The following is a 23206-nucleotide window of genomic DNA, read 5'->3' as shown; positions in this document are numbered from 1 at the left end:
TGGACCTGTCCCTTGACCTGAGTCTGGTCCACTCCCTGGCCGTCACAGAACCCAGTCAGAACGCCACTATGTAAACATACGGGGCGCCTATCAGCAGCGATCAGCTGCTCTTCGGCGCCCCCCCTTCCCTTGCGCCCGGGGCACATGCCCCGCCTGCCCCCCCCTAGCTATGCCCCTGCCCTATGTAGTGCCTCAGATACCACCAGAGTGCCTGCCGCTGAGAAGTCCCCTAGAACCTAGAATGAATGCCACATAGTTGCACCCCAGAGTGCCGGGCACCCTATGACACAGATGCCACCAGTGTTCACTCTATACACTCTGGAAAGGAATGAGTTAAAACAAAATTCCAATCCCTTTGGGCCCACTCAGCCACCAGGACCCAGGTTAGACTGCTACCGCTGCACCCCCTATATTTACACCCCTGCTCCCGGCCACGCACTGAGCAGGGAACTGCAACAAAGGCCCATTCATTTGAATAGGATATTATTGCAATTCTGCCATAGGTCGATATCCCATAGCATTCTATAATGATAATACCTCCTCAATTTCGTTTTACACCGAGGAGGGTGAGTAGCAGTACCAGACTATACCATATGTACGAGAGCGGTGATGTGTCAAGTATTGCCGTGAAAGGGCCACAGGGCTCCATTGAGTTTCACTGACCCTTCTTTCTGTTGATTATGAGGGTACTGGGGTCCCACTGGTCACACTATTCTAAGGATTTGCAGCAGGTCTACACAAAATTAGGGATTTACATTCTAATTCTGCCAGTGATAGCAGCTAATAAAGGGGGGGGGGTAACGCTCGTTTGCCTGATAATTGACCGGTGTAAATGGACCTTAAAGAGGCTCTGTCACCAGATTTTCAAACCCCTATCTCACACACAATACACACCCACTTGTACTTAACTTTAAACACGTCCAGTTGTACTTAAGAAAGGCTAATTTGCATAAATATAAAAATGCTCATAACTTGGCCAAAAATGCTCGTTTTTGAAAAAAACAAAAAACCTTACTGTAATCTACATTGCAGCGCCGATCTGCTGCAATACGAGATAGGGGTTTGAAAATCTGGTGACAGAGCCTCTTTAAGAGTGGAATTTAAGCAATAAGATGCCCACTTCCCAATTATCTTGTCTCTTTGGACCCTGCAAGGGTTTGTTCAAACCAGACAACCCCTTTAAGGGTTTATTATGTAAGAGTTGCTCTATGTTATCCCAGAGTTTACTTTACTGATATCATGGCACTGTTAACATGGTGTCTCGAATCTTCCCATGGTACAGTAATTACACTGAGACTGTTGATGCAGAAAAGTAATTTCAGACGAGTGCAGAGCTGGTAAATATTGAATAAGAATCACTTTCTTTTAAAATCAGGCCTAGCAAGTGAGAATACATAGACGTAACATGCGATTTTAGACTTTCTACAATCTCACGGTGTTCCAAAATTATGTTAATATATGAGCGGCATTGTATCTTAGCCTAATGCCGGTAAATATGTTTTTGGAACTCTGTGAATGCAATTATACCTAGGCTGAATAATACATAATGTTCTAATAGAAATAATCATGACAATTGGTGACGACGACGGATTGCGTAACTCATTCATTTCAGAAAAAATGTAAACCTATATCTACCTATAGAAAAGCTTATATTTATTACAATAAGTAATGGTCCAAAATATTTTTTAATTTATTTATTTCCTATTGCTTATATAGCCTAACATATTCACCCAGTGGCTCTTATTGTCTTATTTTCCTTTCTCGGACACATTAGGGCCAATTTTATAAAAAGCAAATGAATCTATCAGGATGTTTTTGGAGTGTGGAAGGGGATCGGAGAACATGGAGGAAACCCACACAAGCATCAGGTGCACATAGAAACTCCGTGCAGATCTTGCCCTTGGTCATATTTGAACCCAGAACCCCAGAAATATCATGGCCAAGGCAGAATGAATTGTTGGCACCGGTTTGGCGGCAATCATCCAGGGCATATGAACCCCAGCCCTTTTGTTTAAGATGCCTATAATAAAAAAAAAAAATAAGCAATGGGCAGAAAAACCATTCCAGAAGTTTCATTTTTTTAATCTTTTTTTTACATTTCTTCAGTTTTCTCACTCAGAACTATGAAAGGGCGATCCATCTTCACCTCAACAACTAGCGAAACACACAATACAAATCCATGAAAATTAATGTAGTTTAAAAATACAGATTCAGATCTGTGCATCATAGAGAAAACCAAGTGATATAAATGGGCACTGTGTAATGCTTAATTTCCCTTGTGGTGGCCCTGCAGGAAAATGGAACACTTACGGGCCGATTCTCTCACAGGTTAGAGCTGATCGCTGGCATCTCAGCATGGAGATACTTTTTGATCTACTTATTGTCAAGGGACCCTTCTACAAGAAGTCTACAGGATCTTCCTCTAATTAGACATGTTCCTGGGCACCCATCTGTCCCTTCCTCAGTAGCAAAGTTTTTCAAAAATGTGTTCAACATTTAAAACTTTAATGTATATTATGTTTTCTGCTTAACAGTTTCTTTTCATCGTTTTGGTTTAAAAACCTTTTTTAAAGGGTAAGTTCAGCTTCACATATTATGACCACATTTTAGGGTCCGTATTATAGCGCAATGCTTAGACCTCTCATGGTCCTAGAACCATAAAACCCTATGGTGATTTAAGTTCAGTTCAGTAGAACTGTGGTGGGACCAGGTGGTGTGTCTGCATTGCGGCCATTTGAAACCTGCCTAAGGGCTCATTCACATCTGCGTTCCGGGTTTCGTTGTTCTGCTCCATCATAGAAGCAGAACCGCGAGAATACCAGAAACTCTGGGTCCGTTGCATGACGGAACGCAACAGCGTCTGACGGAACCCGTTGACTTTATGGGTTCCATGGGGTCTCTGTCATGGTTTCCATCACTTTGCAGGACATAATAGCGCAGCATGCTCTGCTTTTTTGTCCGGAAACTACCAACGCAACTGTGAACAGTCCTTAATGAAACTTTTACCACAAATACATAGTATAAATGTAAATATTTTGAGCTAATTATATATTTTTTTCCATTTATATACATAAATATAACAGGTTTCAAAATTCTGCAGGTTGCCCTTGGAAACAGACTTCGCTGTATCTTCAATCTGATGTCAGATGTGAACTAAAAGGTTAGTTCTAATTGTTAAACTGTCATCTGAGCGCCCACAATACATTGCTCTCTGGTAACAGGAAAAAAGTAGAAATCTAAATGTAGCTTTAGACGTGAAAATAGAAGAAACGTCATGTAATTGGAAAAGTATTTACAATATTACTCAACATTTTACTTAGATTTGACTTCAGAAATGTTAGAAAAATGTTGTTCCTGTGCAGTTTTCCTGTAAGATGTAGAGGAATGAGCAGAATCAATATAAAGTTGACCTGTAAAAAAAGTTTAAAATCGAACGCAAGGAATATAAATACCCCAATAGAAAGAAGCCCAGTGGAGAAAGTTTCTGCAGTCAGGAGTGGTCATTGATACATCTAGACATCTGTTTGCTATCAGTGTTTCCATCTATCAGGTACCAATTGCTCGGAGTAGAGGGTGTTGTGATATATGTCGCAATAACAAAGAGGTAAAAATCTTATCTTCTATTGATTTAAAGGGTTTTCTTTAGAAAAAGTAGATGTCATTCCAATCCTATTGTATCCCAGACAATCAAGACACCTCAAAGAAGAGCAAGTCTCCTGGCTTTATAACAATGTGGCGGGGAGACAGTTTCCTTACAACTATATACGTTTTGGCCTATAAATGAGGCATTTCTTAACCCCTTTAGGGCCGAGACAATTTTGGGTATTAAAGGGAATGTGAAATGTATTTCACATTAGCTTTCTGGTTTTCCTCAATCATAGGAGCAGAACAACGAAAAAATAAAAGCGCCAGATCCATTGCATGACAGACATCAACGGCACCCGATGGAACCCATTGACTTTAATGGGTACCATCGGGTTTCTGCCATGGTGTACGTCAATTTGTCCGGCATTTCTCACCGGATCTACGATGGAGGTTCCTAACGGAGCCTACAAAGCAGATGTTGAAAAAGCATGAGTCTGTAGAAGAGAAATAATAGGGCAGATTTACTTATAGCGTCTTAAATTTAGACTGTAAATGCAACAAATTTGTCTCAGTTGCTTAACCCCTTAATGACATGTCACGTACTGGTACGCGGCAGCCGTTAAGGGGAAGTATGGAGCGCGCTCACGAGCTGAGCTCGCTTCATACAGAGCGGGTGACACTCTGTTACACAGCCGACAACTCACTGCAACGGGCGGAATCAAAGATCACTTTGATTCCGCCCATTCAACACCTGAAATGCCGCGGTCAATCGCGACTGAGGCATTTAAATTGTTAGAATCAGGGAGTGCCCCCTCAAACACGCCATCACCCCCCCCGGCGCGGCACGATCGGCCGTTTACAGTGGTTGTTACGGCAGCCTGGGGGCCTAATAATGGCCCCCAGGTCTGCCATCATTGTATTCCTTTGAAGCCCTGACAGGAGACTGTCAGAATCATGATATACTGCAATACATTAGTATTGCATTATATCATGCAAGTGATCCAACGATCGAAGCTTCAAGTCCCTTAGGGTATGTTCACACGGCCTATTTTCGGCCGTTTTTCGAGCCGTAAACGCCCGAAAAACGGCCGAAAAATCGGAAGCAGAACGCCTCCAAACATCTGCCCATTGATTTCAATGGGAAAACGGCGTTCTGTTCCGACGGAGCGTCTTTCGTGGCGTTTTTTTACGCGTAAAAAAACGGCCGTGAAAAAGTAGTGCAGGACACATCTTGGGACAATTTTGGAGCCGTTTTCCATAGACTCTATTGAAAAAAGCTCCAAAAACGGCCATAAAAACCGGCGCCAAAAATGCTGCGAAAATCGTGAGTGGCACAGAAAACGGCTGAAAATCAGGAGCTGTTTTCTCTTGAAAACAGCTCCGTATTTTGAGACGTTTTTGACTCTGCGTGTGAACATACCCTCAGGGGGACTAAAAGAAGAAGTAAAAAAAACTGTTAAATAAAGATTTTTATAATGTTCCAAAAAAAAATAGTATTAAAGGTTCAAAAACTCTGTAGAATAAGAACCTGTAGAATAAGGTGAAAATGTAGTTTTTACCGCCTGATGGACGTCGTAAAAACACCCCACATATAACTTTTTTTCAGATTCCCAGTACATTATGTGGTACAATAAATGGTGCCATAAAAAAAACTACAACTGGACCCGCACAAAACAAGCCCTCATACGGCTAAGTCGACGAAGAAATATAAAAGTTATGGATTTTGGAAGGCGGGGAGGAAAAAACGAAAATTAAAAACTCAACTTGGCCTAGTCTTTAAGGGGTTAAGCTGGATGTTAAATTTGGCTCATCTTTAGACACTTTTGTCTAATTTTAGACCACCTCTTGGTTGGCTAACTTTAGACCATTTGTTTTTTTTCTTTTGCAGTTTAGCACAGTCAAGCACATTTTAAGCCACACCCCTTTTGGCTAAAACACGCACTTGGCGTTGGTGTTACAAAAAGTGTCTAAAACACTTTAGAAATATGGCACACGGCATATGCGCCAGAATTCTGTCTCAAACTTGTTTGGTTTGTTCTATTTTTTAAACGTTGTACCTGTTTTTTTTTTCTTTATAAAACCTTCCCTGGAGGTGGCTAAATTGGAAACACACAAAGCGCATGAGAACTGGACCATGTAGCAAAGGAAGAAGGTGTTCTGGTGTGATAAATCACCTTTTCTTTTTTTATCATAGATGTGTCCTTCCTTCCCATTTCTCTCATCTCAACATATCATGAGTTGTGTGGCGCGAGATGACCAGCTTTTCACGAAATCCCTAGCCGACAGCTTCTCCTCTTTCATTTTATTTTCTTTTTCTTCCTACATATTTTTTTGGGCAGGATGTTTTTTGGACTGTCTTCTTTTCTGGGATTTAGGAAGGTTTATGGCGTTTTAATATTCTTTGAAGTTATTCTAGATGCATCCTTACGAGGAACACTCTGTTTTCAATGGTCCTCCCAGGCTTCCGTTGAGTCTGGACGGATAACCCCCGTTCTAGGTTGGCTGTTTGCCAAAATTAGCCGTTTATATTATAGGAATATTGAAGGGAGCATTTTTATCCAAATGAGGCTTTTTCGTGAGTAATCAGCTATTTGATTATTAAGAGTAATGCCAATGAACTTCAATTTTATCTGTATCCATACCTATTCTATATATATTTATTTATGGTTTTATTAGAATCCCTACATTGTAAGTTAATTTATATTTATTCTATTGTACATACCGGTGTGCTGACGGCAAGAATGACTATGTCGCCTTATACCTGTGTGTATCGTGTCTATACCGAACAGGAGAATTGTTTTTCATTTCCCAATGTTTATACAACCACTTGTGAACTTTGACCCCAGTGCCTGTATATGGATTCGTGGCTACAAAAACAACTGTCAGGGCGGGTGACCATCATTGTGTTTTTTTCAGCCTGATGAAGAGACCGGTCCGGTCTCGAAACGTGTAGCTTTCCACATTTTAACCTTTTAAATACACAGCATTAGGCCTCATGCACACGACCGTATTTTTTCCCATCTGTAAATACTGGCGTAAATACGGGTCCGGTGTCACACGTATTCGACCCGTTTTGCACCAGTATTTACGAACCCGTGCCCGTAAATATGGGTCTGGTGTCACCCGTATTCCACCCGTATTTACGGGCACGTTTTTGGCGGCAAAATAGCACTGCACTAATCGGCAGCCCCTTCTCTCTATCAGTGCAGGATAGAGAGAAGGGACAGCCCTTTCTGTAATAAAAGTTAAAGAAATTCATACTTACCCGGCCGTTGTCTTGGTGACGCGTCCCTCTCTTCACATCCAGCCCGACATCCCTGGATGACGCGGCAGTCCATGTGACCGCTGCAGCCTGTGATTGACCTGTGATTGGCTGCAGCGGTCACATGGCCTGAAACGTCATCCAGGACGTCGGGCCGGATGTCGAGAGGGACGCGTCACCAAGGCAACGGGCGGGAGACCGGACTGGAGGAAGCAGGAAGTTCTCGGTAAGTATGAACGTCTTTTATTTTTATTTTTTACAGGTTTATACTGATCGGTAGTCACTGTCCAGGGTGCTGAAAGAGTTACTGCCGATCAGTTAACTCTTTCAGCTCCCTGGACAGTGACTATTTACTGACGTCGCTTAGCAACGCTGCTGTAATGACGGGTGCACACATGTAGCCACCCGTCATTACGAGAGCTCCATAGACTTCTATGGACTGTCCGTGCCGTTATTACGGCCTGAAATAGGACATGTTCTATCTTTTTCAATGGCACGGGCACCTTCCCGTGAGAAAACGGGAAGGCACCCGTCGCCAATAGAAGTCTATAAAGCCCGTTATTACGGGTCGTAATTACGACCCGTAATAACGGGAGTTTTTACGGTCGTGTGCATGAGGCCTTAAACAGACAATAAATCCACTTTGTGGTTGTAGACCTGAGTCTATACGGATTATCGCCAGTGATTACTCACCAGTGAAACTTGCCAAGTACATATCACTGGGAGGAACAGCGCCGATAAGTGGGATTTCCTTTTTCTCAAACTCTACATGATCTGCCTAACGGAACCCTACGGGTCACCGAATGAATCCCGGGCTGCGAACCTCCAGATATATATCTACATTCAAGGACGTTGTGCCCCCAGCACAACGCCATCAGGTGAGCACCATTCATCTTTCCTGATACCACATTTCCAAAAACCTTGGGATGATGCACCATGTGCACCATTTATTTTTTATATCTTTTTTTATATACAGTGAAGGAAATAAGTATTTGATCCCTTGCTGATTTTGTAAGTTTGCCCACTGTCAAAGACATGAACAGTCTAGAATTTTTAGGCTAGGTTAATTTTACCAGTGAGAGATAGATTATATTTAAAAAAAAATGAAAATCACATAGTCAAAATTATATATATTTATTTGCATTGTGCACAGAGAAATAAGTATTTGATCCCTTTGGCAAACAAGACTTAATACTTGGTGGCAAAACCCTTGTTAGCAAGCACAGCAGTCAGACGTTTTTTGTAGTTGATGATGAGGTTTGCACACATGTTAGATGGAATTTTGGCCCACTCCTCTTTGCAGATCATCTGTAAATCATTAAGATTTCGAGGCTGTCGCTTGGCAACTCGGATATTCAGCTCCCTCCAGAAGTTTTCGATGGGATTAAGGTCTGGAGACTGGCTAGGCCACTCCATGACCTTAATGTGCTTCTTTTTGAGCCGCTCCTTTGTTGCCTTGGCTGTATGATTCGGGTCATTGTCGTGCTGGAAGAACCAGCCACGAGCCATTTTTAATGTCCTGGTGGAGGGAAGGAGGTTGTCACTCAGGATTTGACGGTACATGGCTCCATCCATTCTCCCATTGATGTGGTGAAGTAGTCCTGTGCCCTTAGCAGAGAAACACTCCGAAAACATAATGTTTCCACCTCCATGCTTGACAGTGGGGACGGTGTTCTTTGGGTCATAGGCAGCATTTCTCTTCCTCCAAACACGGCGAGTTGAGTTAATGCCAAAGAACTCAATTTTAGTCTCATCTGACCACAGCACCTTCTCCCAATCACTCTCAGAATCATCCAGATGTTCATTTGCAAACTTGAGACGGGCCTGTACATGTGCCTTCTTGAGCAGGGGGACCTTGCGGCACTGCAGGATTTTAATCCATTACGGCGTAATGTGTTACCAATGGTTTTCTTGGTGACTATGGTCCCAACTGCCTTGAGATCATTAACAAGTTCCCCCCGTGTAGTTTTCGGCTGAGCTCCCACCTTCCTCAGGATCAAGGATACCCCACGAGGTGAGATTTTGCATGGAGCCCCAGATCGATGTCGATTGACAGTCATTTTGTATGTCTTCCATTTTCTTACTATTGCACCAACAGTTGTCTCCTTCTCACCCAGCGTCTTACTTATGGTTTTGTAGCCCATTCCAGCCTTGTGCAGGTCTATGATCTTGTCCCTGACATCCTTAGAAAGCTCTTTGGTCTTGCCCATGTTGTAGAGGTTAGAGTCAGACTGATTAATTGAGTCTGTGGACAGGAGTCTTTTATACAGGTGACCATTTAAGACAGCTGTCTTTAATGCAGGCACCAAGTTGATTTGGAGCGTGTAACTGGTCTGGAGGAGGCTAAACTCTTAATGGTTGGTAGGGGATCAAATACTTATTTCTCTGTGCACAATGCAAATAAATATATATAATTTTCACTATGTGATTTTCAGTTTTTTTTTAAATATAATCTATCTCTCACTGGTAAAATTAACGTAGCCTAAAAATTCTAGACTGTTCATGTCTTTGACAGTGGGCAAACTTACAAAATCAGCAAGGGATCAAATACTCATTTCCTTCACTGTAGTTATCAGCTTTGGAAAACAACAGATTTTGTCACGGGATGGCTATGCTATATTTGTCTGTGTGTGGACACCCAGTGATTCTAATGTGAATTATTTTTGCAATATTATATTGATTTCATGAGAAATTGGAGTCCTTAACCAAATTCAACCAAAAGGTAATGGTGGACACATTTTATCGCGTGGATAGCTGTGGGTGTCTCCTAGTGTTTTCCAGTTCCAGTGTTCTCTGTTCCTGTATCCCATCTCCTGTATCCCATGCTATTCTGTTCTAGTGCCGTGCTGTGCTGTAGTCGAGCTGTGCTGTACCTACGCCTGTCCTGCTGCTCCACACCTGACGTCTACCTGTTGCCTAGTCCCAGCCGAGCCTGCCTTGCTACTGTCCGAGCAGCCACAGGTACCTTATACGAACTGTGAACTGTGACCTGCACCCTGTTGGCCAGCTGCCATACCGCCAAGGCGGTACGGCCCAGTGGGTCCACGAACCCAACGTGACAGTTACTTTAACACGTACCACCTACATAAACATTGCTGCCAACCTAGTACAACATTTTATGACAATGTTATTCCCTAATAGTAGTGGCCTCTTTCACTAGGATAATGCGCCCTGCCACACTCTAAAAACTGTCCAGCAATGGTTTGAGGAACATGGTGTTGAACAAAGTGTTCAAGGTGTTGACTTGGCCTCCAAATTTCACAGATCTCAATCCGATCAATCATCTGTGGGATGCACTGGAAAAACAAGTACGATCAATGGATGTCCAACCTTGCAACAGGACTCAAAACAGGACTAATGTTTTAGTTCCAGATGCCATGGGACACCTACAGAGGTCTTTTGAAGACCATGGTTTGAGGAACATGGTGTTGAACAAAGTGTCCAAGGTGTTGACTTGGCCTCCAAATTTCACAGATCTCAATCTGATCAATCATCTGTGGGATGCACTGGAAAAACAAGTACAATCAATGGATGTCCAACCTTGCAACAGGACTCAAAACAGGACTAATGTTTTAGTTCCAGATGCCATGGGACACCTACAGAGGTCTTTTGAAGACCATGGTTTGAGGAACATGGTGTTGAACAAAGTGTTCAAGGTGTTGACTTGGCCTCCAAATTTCACAGATCTCAATCCGATCAATCATCTGTGGGATGCACTGGAAAAACAAGTACGATCAATGGATGTCCAACCTTGCAACAGGACTCAAAACAGGACTAATATTTTAGTTCCAGATGCCATGGGACACCTGCAGAGGTCTTTTGAAGACGATGGTTTGAGGAACATGGTGTTGAAAAAAGTGTTCAAGGTGTTGACTTGGCCTCCAAATTTCACAGATCTCAATCTGATCAATAATCTGTGGGATACACTGGAAAAACAAGTACGATCAATGGATGTCAAACCTTGCAACAGGACTCAAAACAGGACTAATGTTTTAGTTCCAGATGCCATGGGACACCTACAGAGGTCTTTTGAAGACCATGGTTTGAGGATCATGTTGTTGAACAAAGTGTTCAAGGTGTTGACTTGGCCTCCAAATTTCACAGATCTCAATCTGATCAATCATCTGTGGGATGCACTGGAAAAACAAGTACGATCAATGGATGTCCAACCTTGCAACAGGACTCAAAACAGGACTGTTTTAGTTCCAGATGCCATGGGACACCTACAGAGGTCTTTTGAAGACCATGGTTTGAGGAACATGGTGTTGAAAAAAGTGTTCAAGGTGTTGACTTGGCCTCCAAATTTTACAGATCTCAATCTGATCAATAATCTGTGGGATGCACTGGAAAAACAAGTACGATCAATGGATGTCCAACCTTGCAACAGGACTCAAAACAGGACTAATGTTTTAGTTCCAGATGCCATGGGACACCTTCAGAGGTCTTTTGAAGACCATGCCTCAATGGGTCATCGCTGTTTTAGTGGCATGAGGGATAACTACCAATATTAGGCAGGTGGTTTTATTAGGTCTGTATTTAGCTGTATTTAGTCGTCAGCTCCAACAATCACAATGTAAAGGCTGACGGCACAGGACAAAAGGAGCTGTGTTGGCTCGTTCATCTGGTGATCGTTGCCCGGTTTACACAGGACAATTGTCAGGAATTATATAGAACGTCGTTTGCCCGATAATTGGCCAGTGCAAAAAGGTCCTTACTTCAGTTGTTGGTCACACAATCACAATGACATCCATGTTTGGCATTGTGCAGAAATTACATCCTGATGATGGTCATTTTGCGGAGAGGCTATTTAATGATATGTTCTCCATATACGAAAATCAAAACCTGTAGGTTACGCCATTTAGGATTTATACCATTTTATAGGTTTTAGAGGAGGAGAGTGCAGAGGAACCTGGTAGGAGGAAGGGGAGGAACCTTACTTTCTCTCATAAGCTGCTGCATCTGGAGACCCCACCAGGTGCTTAAAACATCATATCCAGGAGGGCAAGACAATTAAAATATATCTTTTAATATGGATATTACTACTTCCCACCGTGGCCAGTTTAGTTTTTTCATTTTTATTTTTTCCTCCCTGCTTTTCTTATTTTTCCATGGAAATGGCTGTATAAAGGCTCTTGTGGGACAAGGTGTAAATTTTCTGGCACTATTTAATACACCATATTATGTACTGAGAAACTTTTAAAAATTGCTTTATGAGATTGAATGGAAAAAAAATGAAATTCCTCCCATTGTTTTTTGGGTTTTGCTTTTATGGCATTCACCGTGTTTTAAAAATGACATGTTAACTTTTTGCTGGTTAATACAGTAACAGTAATACCAAATTTATATAGGTTTTTTTATATTTTAGTATTTTTACAAACCAAAAACAATAGGGCAGACTTACTAATGCTGTCTAATTTTAAGATATGGTAAACTTAGACCAGGCAGTCAGAAGATATGCCAAATTTATCAAAGTGTAGTTTTGCTTTTAGACACTTTTTTTTCTTCTTTATACCATCTCTTGTTCAACTTAGTTTATGCCAGTATTTTGTGCCAAAATTTAGGCGCAAATTTGGTGCACAATGGCGCATTTTAAGCCATGGCCATTTCCTCTAAGCCACACTTTCTTTTAGAGATACTTTTTTTTTTAAAGTGCCTAGTGAGGTTCAAACGTGTCCTTTTTGGCACAAATCAATAAATTTGTATAAACTGATTTGCAATAAAAAGAAAGGTGCAACTTAAGCCAGAATTCTGGTGCAACAACAATAGTAAATCTGACCTATTTTGTGCAAAAAGAAGAGTTTATTGCTGCCATATACTGAGACTCATAACTTTTTATTTTTTGATCAATGGAGCTGTGTGAGGGCCTTTGCTTTGTGCAGCAAAACTGTAGTTTGTATTGATACCATTTTAAGGTACATAAGACTTTTTAATCACATTTTATTCAATTTTTTGGGGAAGTGGTTGGTGACCAAAAATACAGCAAATCTTGTACTTTTTTATTTTTAACTGTGCAGGATAAAAAAAAAAACATTATATTGTAATAGTTCAGATCATTATGGACGCGACTATACCAATTATATATACTTAGTTACATAGGTTGAAAAAAGACACAGGTCCATGAAGTTCAACCTTTCTCAATAAATTACCCGTCATTCATTGCTTGATTAGTTATGACCCTCAATGCAATTTGTCAGTAAATAATCATCTAGCCTTTTTTTTTTATACTAAAAGGGAAAGATTCTACAGCACTGGACCAAAAGTGGGTGCGCGCCTCAACAGGACCTGATCCGCAGTCCCTTAGAGTAGGCAAAAATAACAGACAGAGAGGCAGCACTTCCAAAATGAATAGCAGCTTTATTCACCCATGCAACGTTTCAGTCCAGCAGGACCTTTCTCAAGCACGATTGAGAAAGGTCCTGCTGGACTGAAACGTTGCACGGGTGAATAAGCTGCTATTAATTTTGGAAGTGCTGCCTCTCTGTTGTTTTTTTAAATACTGACATAGTATCTGCCATCACTACCTCTTGGGATAGGACATTTCATAGTTTGACTACTCTATCTGTTACATAGTTAAATACACTGTGTTCCAAATTATTATGCAAATGTTATTTTTAGCTGTTTTTCCAAAATAGTCGATGCAAATGACAGTCAGTATAATCTTCAAGCCATCAACCGTTGGAGTATAATGTGAATTTTATTGAACAAATCTCCTAATGATAACAGATTATTTTTTAGAAGTAAAAAACTCAAAATGCACAGTTTCTAATTATTATGCGCAACAGAGATCAAAACATTTTAAAGGTTGTAAAGAGAACTAAAATGGTAATTTGTTGAATTTGCAGCATCAGGGGGTCATATTTACAGAAATCAAAAGCTCTTTCAATCAAAAAAAACTTAACAGGCCAAGTTACATGTTAACATAGGACCCTTCTTAGATATCACCTTCACAATTCTTGCATCCATTGAATTTGTGAGTATTTGGACAGTTTCTGCTTGAATATCTTTACAGGATGTCAGAATAACCTCCCAGAGCTTCTGTTTTGATGTGAACGGCCTCCCACCCTCATAGATATTTTGCTTGAGGATGCTCCAAAGGTTCTCAATAGGGTTGAGGTCAGGGGAACATGGGGGCCACACCATGAGTTTCTCTCCTTTTATGCCCATAGCAGCCAATGACACAGAGGTATTCTTTGCAGCATGAGATGGTGCATTGTCATGCATGAAGATAATTTTGCTACGGAAGGCATGGTTCTTCTTTTTGTACCACGGAAGAAAGTGGTCAGTCATAAACTCTACGTACTTTGCAGAGGTCATTTTCACACCGTCAGGAACCCTAAAGGGGCCTACCAGCTCTCTCCCCATGATTCCAGCCCAAAACATGACTCTGCCACCTCCTTGCTGACGTCGCAGCCTTGTTAGGACATGGTGGCCATTCACCATCCATCCACTACTCCATCCATCTGGACCATCCAGGGTTGCACGGCACTCATCAGTAAACAACACAGTTTGAAAATTAGTCTTCATGTATTTCTGAGCCCACTGCAACCGTTTCTGCTTGTGAGCATTGTTTGGGGGTGGCCGAATAATAGCTTTATGCACACTTGCAAACCTCTGGAGGATCCTACACCTTGAGGTTCGCGGGACACCAGAGATAACAGCGGCTTCAAATACCTGTTTGCTGCTTTGCAATGGCATTTTAGCAGCTGCTCTCCTAATCCTATTAATTTGCCTGGCAGAAACCTTCTTCATTATGCCTTTATCTGAACGAACCCGTCTGTTCTCTGAATCAGCCACAAATCTTTTAAGGCTGGGTTCACACAACCTATTTTCAGACGTAAACGAGGCGTATTATGCCTCGTTTTACGTCTGAAAATACGGCTACAATACGTCGGCAAACATCTGCCCATTCATTTGAATGGGTTTGCCGATGTACTGTGCAGACGACCTGTCATTTACGCGTCGTCGTTTGACAGCTGTCAAACGACGACGCGTAAAATGACTGCCTCGGCAAAGAAGTGCAGGACACTTCTTTGCAACGTAATTTGAGCCGTTCTTCATTGAAGTCAATGAAGAGCAGCTCAAGATTTATGAGCGTCAAAGATGCCTCGCATAATGCGAGGAGGAGCTTTTACGTCTGAAACGACGCAGCTGTTTTCTCCTGAAAACAGTCTGTCTTTTCAGATGTAAAAGGTAGCTAGCGTGTGCACATACCCTTACAGTACAATGATCACGCTTAAGTTTTCTTGAAATATCCAATGTTTTCATACCTTGTCCAAGTTATTGCACTATTTCACGCTTTTCGGCAGCAGAGAGATCCTTTTTCTTTCCCATATTGCTTGAAACCTGTGGCTGCTTAATAGTGTGGAACGTCCTTCTTAAGTAGTTTTCCTTTGATTGGGCACACCTGGCAAACTATTTATCACAGGTGTCTGAGATTGATTACAATGATCCAAAGAGCCCTAAGACACAATACCATCCATGAGTTTAATTGAAAAACTAATAATTAAATGTTTATGACACTTAAATACAATGTGCATAATAATTTGAAACACGGTGTAGTTAGTACACTTGAAAAAAGACACATATCCATCAAGTTCAACCAAGGGATGGGAAAAGGGAAGGTAAAAATGTCTAGGAAATGATCTAACCCCTTTTTAAAGCCATCTACTGTCCCTGCTGTGACGGCTCCTGCGGTGACTATTCCATAGATTCACAGTTCTCACAGTAAAGAAGGCTTGTCGTCTCTGCAGATTTAACCTTTTTTTCTCCAGACGGAGGGAGTGCCCCCTTGTTTTTTGAGGGGGTTTTACATGAATCAGGATTTCACCATATTGTTTGTATGTGCCATTCATATATTTATATAAATGAATCATGTCCCCCTTAGTCGTCTTTTTTCAAGGCTAAATAGGTGTAATTCTTTTAATCTTTCCTCATAACTTAGATTCTCCATGCCCCTTATTAGCTTTGTTGCTCTTCTTTGTATTTTTTCCAACTCCAGGGCATCCTTTCTATGAACTGGAGCCCAGAACTGAACTGCATATTCTAGATGAGGCCTCACTAATGCTTTGTAAAGTGGTAATATTACATCCCTGTTCCGCGAGTCCATGCCTCTTTTAATACACGACAATATCCTGCTGGCCTTTGAAGCAGCTGATTGACACTGCATGCTGTTATTTAGTTTATGATTTACAAGTACACCCAGATCCTTCTCAACAAGTGACTCCCCCAGTGTAGCTCCCCCTAGGACATATGATGCATGCAGGTTGTTGGTACCCAGATGCATAACTTTACATTTATCTACATTAAACTTCATTTGCCAAGTGGATGCCCAAACACTTAGTTTGTTTAAATCAGCTTGTAATTTACGAACATCTTCCATAGACTGAACAATAGTACATAGATTGGTGTCATCTTCAAAAATAGAAATAGTCCTATTAATCCCATCCTCTATATTAATAATAAATAAGTTGAATAATAGTGGTCCCAGCACTGAACCCTGGGGTCTACCACTTATAACCGCGGACCATTCAGAGTAGGAATCATTGACCACAACTCTCTGGATACGGTCCTTGACCAATTCTCAATCTAATTACAAACTATACTTTCTAAACCTGTAGTCCTTATTTTACCCATTAGACGTCTATGAGGGACAGTGTCAAATGCCTTTGCAAAGTCCAAAAACACTATCTCCACAGCGGACCCTCTGTCTAGGCTTCTGCTCACCTCTTCATAAAAATAAATCAGGTTGGTTTGACAACTTCTGTCCTTAGTAAAACCGTGCTGGCTGTCACTTTTCCCCACGATGGATGTTAAGCTTACTGGTCTATAATTACCCTGGGAAGACCTAGAGCCATTTTTGAAAATAGGCACAACATTTGCCCCGCGCCAGTCCCTTGGCACTATACCAGTCACTAGAGAATCTCTGAATATTATGAAGAGTGGAACAGAAATATCTGAACTAAGCTCTATAAGAACTTTAGGGTGTAACCCATCTGGTCCTGAGGCCTTGTGTACAATTATTTTATTTAACTTGGCTTGGACCATATATACATTCAGCCAATTCAGTATATCAACTGATATATTAACAGCACTGGCAGCGGCTACATCAGCTGCTTTCTTCTGTTGTATATACAGAGCTGAAAAACCCATTTAGTAACTCTGCCTTCTCTTGATCCCCTGTTACCAACTCCCCATTACCACTATCTAGGGGTCCTACATGTTCAGAATTTTTGGGGATTTGTATTACTATCCTTGGCCACCTGCCTTTCGTTTTGTATTTTTGCTGATTTGGTTACCTTTTTACAGATTGTATTAAGCTCTTTATAATTACCAAAGACTACAGCTGTACCCTCAGATTTGTATTTCTCAAATGCCCCTTTTTTGCCATATATTGCCCTTTTTACAGAAGGTGTAAGCCATGTGGGGTTGACTTCAGCCCATTTTGAGTAAGTACTATTTTTATCATAATTTAGATTTTTATTGTAAAGTTTACAAACACACGAGAACAAGAATAAAGTGCAAGAATACTTTCGTAATCGGTCAGAACAGAACATATCAAATCAAAACAAATCCTATCATATAGATAGATAGAAGTAAACGCTTATGTACATCAATATCCTTGTTACTCCGGGGCAGTTGTCACCTGCATTTAGAAAAATATACAGTCGGGCACATGGCACATGAGGAAGAGAATGCCTCTCTATATTTGCAAGGCACATATTTCCTGACTTGACACACATTATGAAAAGTGACCCACCCCCCCCCCCCCCAAACAGGTAAGAAAAGAAAAGATTGAGACAAACCAAAAGAAGACAAAAAGAAAGGGAAGAGAAGACGGACAAAAGAAGAGCAAGGGAAAGAAAAAGAGGAATCTTAATGAGTGCTGGGAGCAGAGACATTACCACAAGAGGAATATTGAACCGCCTCTATTTATGATGAAGCCCAATCAGGACCTAACTATATAGGCCTCCATATGGAATACTCTAGCTCAACCAGTCTGCGAAATGAGGACCGGATTTGAAGGATGACCATGCGTTCCACAGATAAAGAACCGCGTCATAGCTGCCTCTGTCTTCTGCAAGAAGAGACTCCATTCTACACAGTAGGTCCATTTCCACAACCCATTCACCAATCGTAGGCACCGCGGAAGTCTTCCAGTGTCTAGGAATTACTGTCCGTGCTGCTGTCAGGAAATGTCTGAGCAGGCCCTTTTTTATGCCTGACAGAGGACCCGGAATCAAGGATAACAGAGCCATCTGAGGAGTGGGTATGATAGGAGCACACTCCATCAATGCATAGATGTCGAACACCGCTTTCCAAAAAGTCTGCAACACTGGGCATGACCACCACATGTGTAACATCGTGCCAGTCTCGTTGCTACACCGCCAACAGACATCTGATACTTCTGGGTACATTTTATGTAGAATCTGTGGGCAACGGTACCATCTGGTCAGTATTTTAAAAAAAAAATCCTGAGCGTGGCAAGCCATTGGCATTTTATGGGTCAGGAGGAAAACCCTGTCCCAATCAAGCAAAGATATGGAGAAACCTAGGTCCTCTTCCCATGCGCTGACATATGCAGGGGGCTGATTGACAGAAGTCTCCAATAGGATGGCATACATCTTGGAGATCACACGAGTAGGTGGCTCTTGTAAGAGCAACAATGATTCAAAGGACGTGGTCACTGAGATGCCGATACCATCCGGCAGGGCCGAGTGTAAAAAGGTCGACAATTGTGCGTATTCCAACCATGAAAGAGTCCTCTCCGGACAGGTCTCTCTCAACATATGTAGCGGAGGGAGGCGACCCCCATCCGACATCACCTGACAGAGCCTAGTATCTTCTGAAGCGGTCCAACTTAAAAAGGTAGCTTTGTGAACAGCTGGTGGAAACTCGGAGTTATCAAACAGAGGGCTAAGAAGTCCTGGTCTATGGGAAAGCCCCTTTCGAACCATCAATCTGTCCCAGAGAGTGAGAAAATGATGGGTAAGCATAGGAAGGGTCGAAAGGGCTGGTCGATGATCCGGCAGAATCCACGGCAGCGATCTCAGAGAGAGCGTCACCAAGGACCTTTCAATCCCCACCCATTGTTTATTGGTGTCATTATGAAACCAATCTATCACTCTAGAAAGCACTACAGCTTGGTGGTACAACCCCAAATCTGGGAGTCCCGCTCCCCCTTTCAGTTTAGGGCGAGACAATGAGCTCATACTAATGCGAGGCCTCAGAGTGCCCCAGACGAACTTACGGAACACTGCCTCCAATGTCTTAAAATACGCCCTAGGGACCATAACAGGGATTGCCTGAAATAGGTACAAGAATCTAGGGAGGATATCCATTTTGATGGCATTAATACGTCCAAACCATGACAATTGTGCTCTGTCATAGGATTGGATGTCTTTCAGCGTACATTGCATTAAGTGAGGATAATTAAGGGAGTACAGATCCGTTAACGTGCCAGAAATCTGAACCCCCCAGGTATTTGATAGATGTCGCTTGCCATTTGAAAGAGAAGGATGATCTAAGAAGATCAACCGACTCCTGTGGAAGCGATACATTTAGCGCTTCCGTCTTTGTGTAATTGACCTTGAAATTAATGACCCTTCCAAACTCTTCAAATTCTCGAATAAGCACCGGGAAGGAAATAACAGGATTAGTAATGAACAATAAGAGGTCGTCTGCATATAACGCCAACTTATGGTAATCACCACCTACACTAATCCCAGAAATATCTGGAGATGTACGGATCGCCACTGCCAAATGTTCCATTGTGATCACATATAGCAATGGGGACAGCGGGCACCCCTGTCTGGTTCCGTTAGCAATCTGTAGAGCTGGGGAGTAAATGCCATTGGCCCTGACTCTAGCCGTGGGTTTCTGATATAGAGCAAAGATCCTTTCTATCATTACCGGGCCAATTCCCATTTGTTGTAAGGCCGATCTCAAGAAAACCCAGTGGACTCGGTCGAAAGCTTTCTCTGCATCGACTGAGATCAGACAAGTGGGTATCTACTTTTTCTTCGTGTGGGACATTAGGAGAAGAGTTTTATTGGTATTGTCCCTCGCTTCCCTCCGGAGGACAAACCCCGCTTGATCAGTATGGATGATTCTCGGGAGCAAAGGTGCCAATCTATTTGCAATTGCCTTGGAATAATGCTTAACATCAACATTTATTAGCGAGATCGGGCGGTAATTGGCACAGATAGAATGGTCTTTCCCTGGTTTAGGAATAACCGTAATGGTAGCTTCTAACGTTTGCGGCGTGAAGGGCATTGACGACGTGACCGAATTGAATACCTTAGTCATAAAGGGAAGGAGCTGCGGAAGAAAAGCCTTGTAGAAGGACGTCGGGAAACCATCCGGGCCTGGACTTTTACCCGACGGAGCGGACTTGATAACGCCCTGGATTTCTTCATCAAAAAAATCCGCGCTCAACTCCTCGGTCTCAGCCCCTTCCAGCTCTGGCAGTGCTGTTTTAGCCACATACTGGTCAATTTTCTTTTGCAGAGCAGCAGAGGACATATCTTGTAAAGGTCCCCTGAGATTATACAAGGAGTGGTCATACTCCCGAAAGGTTTGCACTATCTCTTCTGGCTTATGTTTAATGTCACCCGAGCATGACTTAATCATTGGAATATAAGAGGTGGGGACCCGTGGCTTGAGTGCTCTAGCTAGTGCTCTGCCACACTTATTAGAGTGTTGATAAAAGAAACCCCTAGCACGATCGCTGAAAGAGGCCTGAGCCTGATCCAGCAGCTCTCTCAAGGAATTCCTGGCCTCTGATAATTCCGCTAACGTTTGAGGCTGTCTCGACTGTTTATGTGCAGACTCTAGGGACTGAATACAAGACAGTAACTTCTTTATTTTTAAAAAGCTCTCTCTTTTTTAAGCCTGGAGCCCTGTTGGATAAAGATACCTCTCACGACACTTTTCAGCGCTTCCCACTGTATCGGTAGGGGGGTGGGATCTAGGTTGTGATGATCTAAGAACTCGGAGATCGAACGGGTGACAGCCGCTCTACACACCGAATCCTTCAAAAGAAGAGGATTTAGCTTCCAATGCCATTCCCTCGCCTCCCCCCCCAGGGAACCGTAGTGAGAGGAAAACTGGTGCATGATCTGTCCAGATCATCGAACCAATCCGAGACGTCGGGGCCCAGGACAATAAGTGATGACTCACAAAGAACATGTCTATCCTGCTGTACATGTCATGGACCGCAGAATAGAAGGTATAATCCCTTGTTTGAGGGTTAAGTATCCTCCAAACATCCACCAGCTGCATTGCAAAAAGTTTAGCCTTAAGAGCAGATAGCTGTGTTGCTGCTACCGAGGACCTGCCCGAAGACGAGTCCATAGCTCGGTCTAAGACAAAGTTAAAGTCACCAGCAGTGATCAAGAGGCCCTCTGTGAAGTTGGCAAGTTCTGTCAAGTAGCTCCTGCAAGTGCGCACCTGATTATGATTAGGGAGGTACAGATTAGCCACTGTGAACATTTTCCCACAGACCTAAAGTTTTACAAACAAAAAGCGCCCATGAGCATCAGATCGGGTTTCTACAATAGACACCGGCAGAGATCTATGTATCGCAATACTCACTCCTCTTGACTTAGCTTCCGGGTTGGTACTATGGAACCACTGTGTATAGTACCTATGAGTCAAAGTAGGCACATGTTCACTCCTAAAATGCGTCTCCTGTAGAAACAAAATCTGGACACGCTGCTTGTGCATATTATACAAAATCTGAGAGCGTTTCTGCGGCGTGTTAAATCCACGCACATTTAACGAGCAGCAATTGAGAGACTCCATCAGGAATGAGGACGGCGACAAGTGGGGAAGGGAATGGGACGGAGAGGGAGAAAAGAAGAAACAATTAACAAAGAGAGACAGAAAACAATTAAGACACTATGGAAAACACCACAGCCGGTGTTCCAGCCCCAAAACCACTAAGTTGAGGGGAAAGAGGTATATGTAAAGTGTTCACTGCGTAGCAGAACACCACCTACGTACGGAGTTGACTGAACTATGGAAGAAGGATGATCCCAACCAACTTCTGTTAACCCGATATCATTGATATAAACAACCACCATATTAAGAGAAAACAGAGAAACTGCGGCGGGATAACGATATGTTTAGCCCTTAAAGGGAATGTGTTGCCAGAAAAACATGTTTGTTTTTTTTTAATTAAACATTTAGTGTGTAGGTGATTAAACATTGTTCAAATTTTTTTAATTTTTTTCACGAGTCAGGAAATATTATAAATTAGATTCTAATTTATAATATTTCCCATTGCTGGTCACTAGATGGAGCTATTCCCAAAATTGCAGCATTGCAAAATTGGGTAAAAAGCCCTCGCTCTAGTGAGCTCTCAGCATCCCCCCCTCCTTTATCCTGGCTAGTGCCGGGATAAACGAGGGGTTTGAACGGTGTATCCTCCTACACTGTGTGTCGCCATTTTTTGAGCTAACACACAGTGTAGTAGGTTTACATACAGTAGTAAACGTACACAAACACGAACATACATTGAAATCTATTACCTGCTCCTGCCGCCGCGGCTCCCTCCGGCCCGTCCGCTCCGTCTGCTGCCGCTGGTCCAAGTGCACAAGTCCGGAAGCCGCGACCGGAAGTAGTAATCTTACTGTCCGGCCGCGACTTCCGGTCCACAGGAAAATGGCGCCGACGGCGCCAATTTCAAATTGGACTGTGTGGGAGCGGCGCATGCGCAGTTCCCACACAGACGGCGTACACAGAAGTGGATGGGACGGGAGCCGTTCGCAGTCCCTATGGGACTGTGGCTGCCGTATTCCATGTCTGTATGTGTCGTTAATCGACACATACAGAAATGGAACAAAAAATGGCAGCCCCCATAGTGAAGAAAAAGTGTAAAAATAAGAAAAAGTAAAACACAAAACACACAAATAAATATAAACGTTTTTAATAAAGCACTAACATCTTTAACATATGAAAAAAAAAATTGTGATGACACTGTTCCTTTAAAGGGCACCTGTAAAAGAACCACACAAATGCATGACATCATCACATTCAAGGGAAGGAGCCAGAACATAAAGCAATATAATATGTACTATAATATATCGGGCCCCGCTAGAAAGGTGGAGGGAACAGCTATAAATAGACATTCCCCAGAAAGCATCAGAGGGATTAAGAACTTCGAGGGATTAAGAAATTCGAGGCTATGAGCCATTACAACCCGGGCTTCTCCCACCTACTGTTTCCCCTTAGGGCCTGGCTACCAGTAAGAGCAAGTCATGCTCGCGCCCCAGCTATACCTTCCCGCTCCCTCTCCGGGCCTGTAAAACCATGCTGTAACATGACCAGTAACATTTTTGTAACTCAAAATCTGGGGAA

Source organism: Rhinoderma darwinii, chromosome 5, assembly GCF_050947455.1.
Source record: "Rhinoderma darwinii isolate aRhiDar2 chromosome 5, aRhiDar2.hap1, whole genome shotgun sequence".
NCBI classification, from domain to species: domain Eukaryota; kingdom Metazoa; phylum Chordata; class Amphibia; order Anura; family Rhinodermatidae; genus Rhinoderma; species Rhinoderma darwinii.
Note: the sequence above shows the minus strand (reverse complement) of the source record.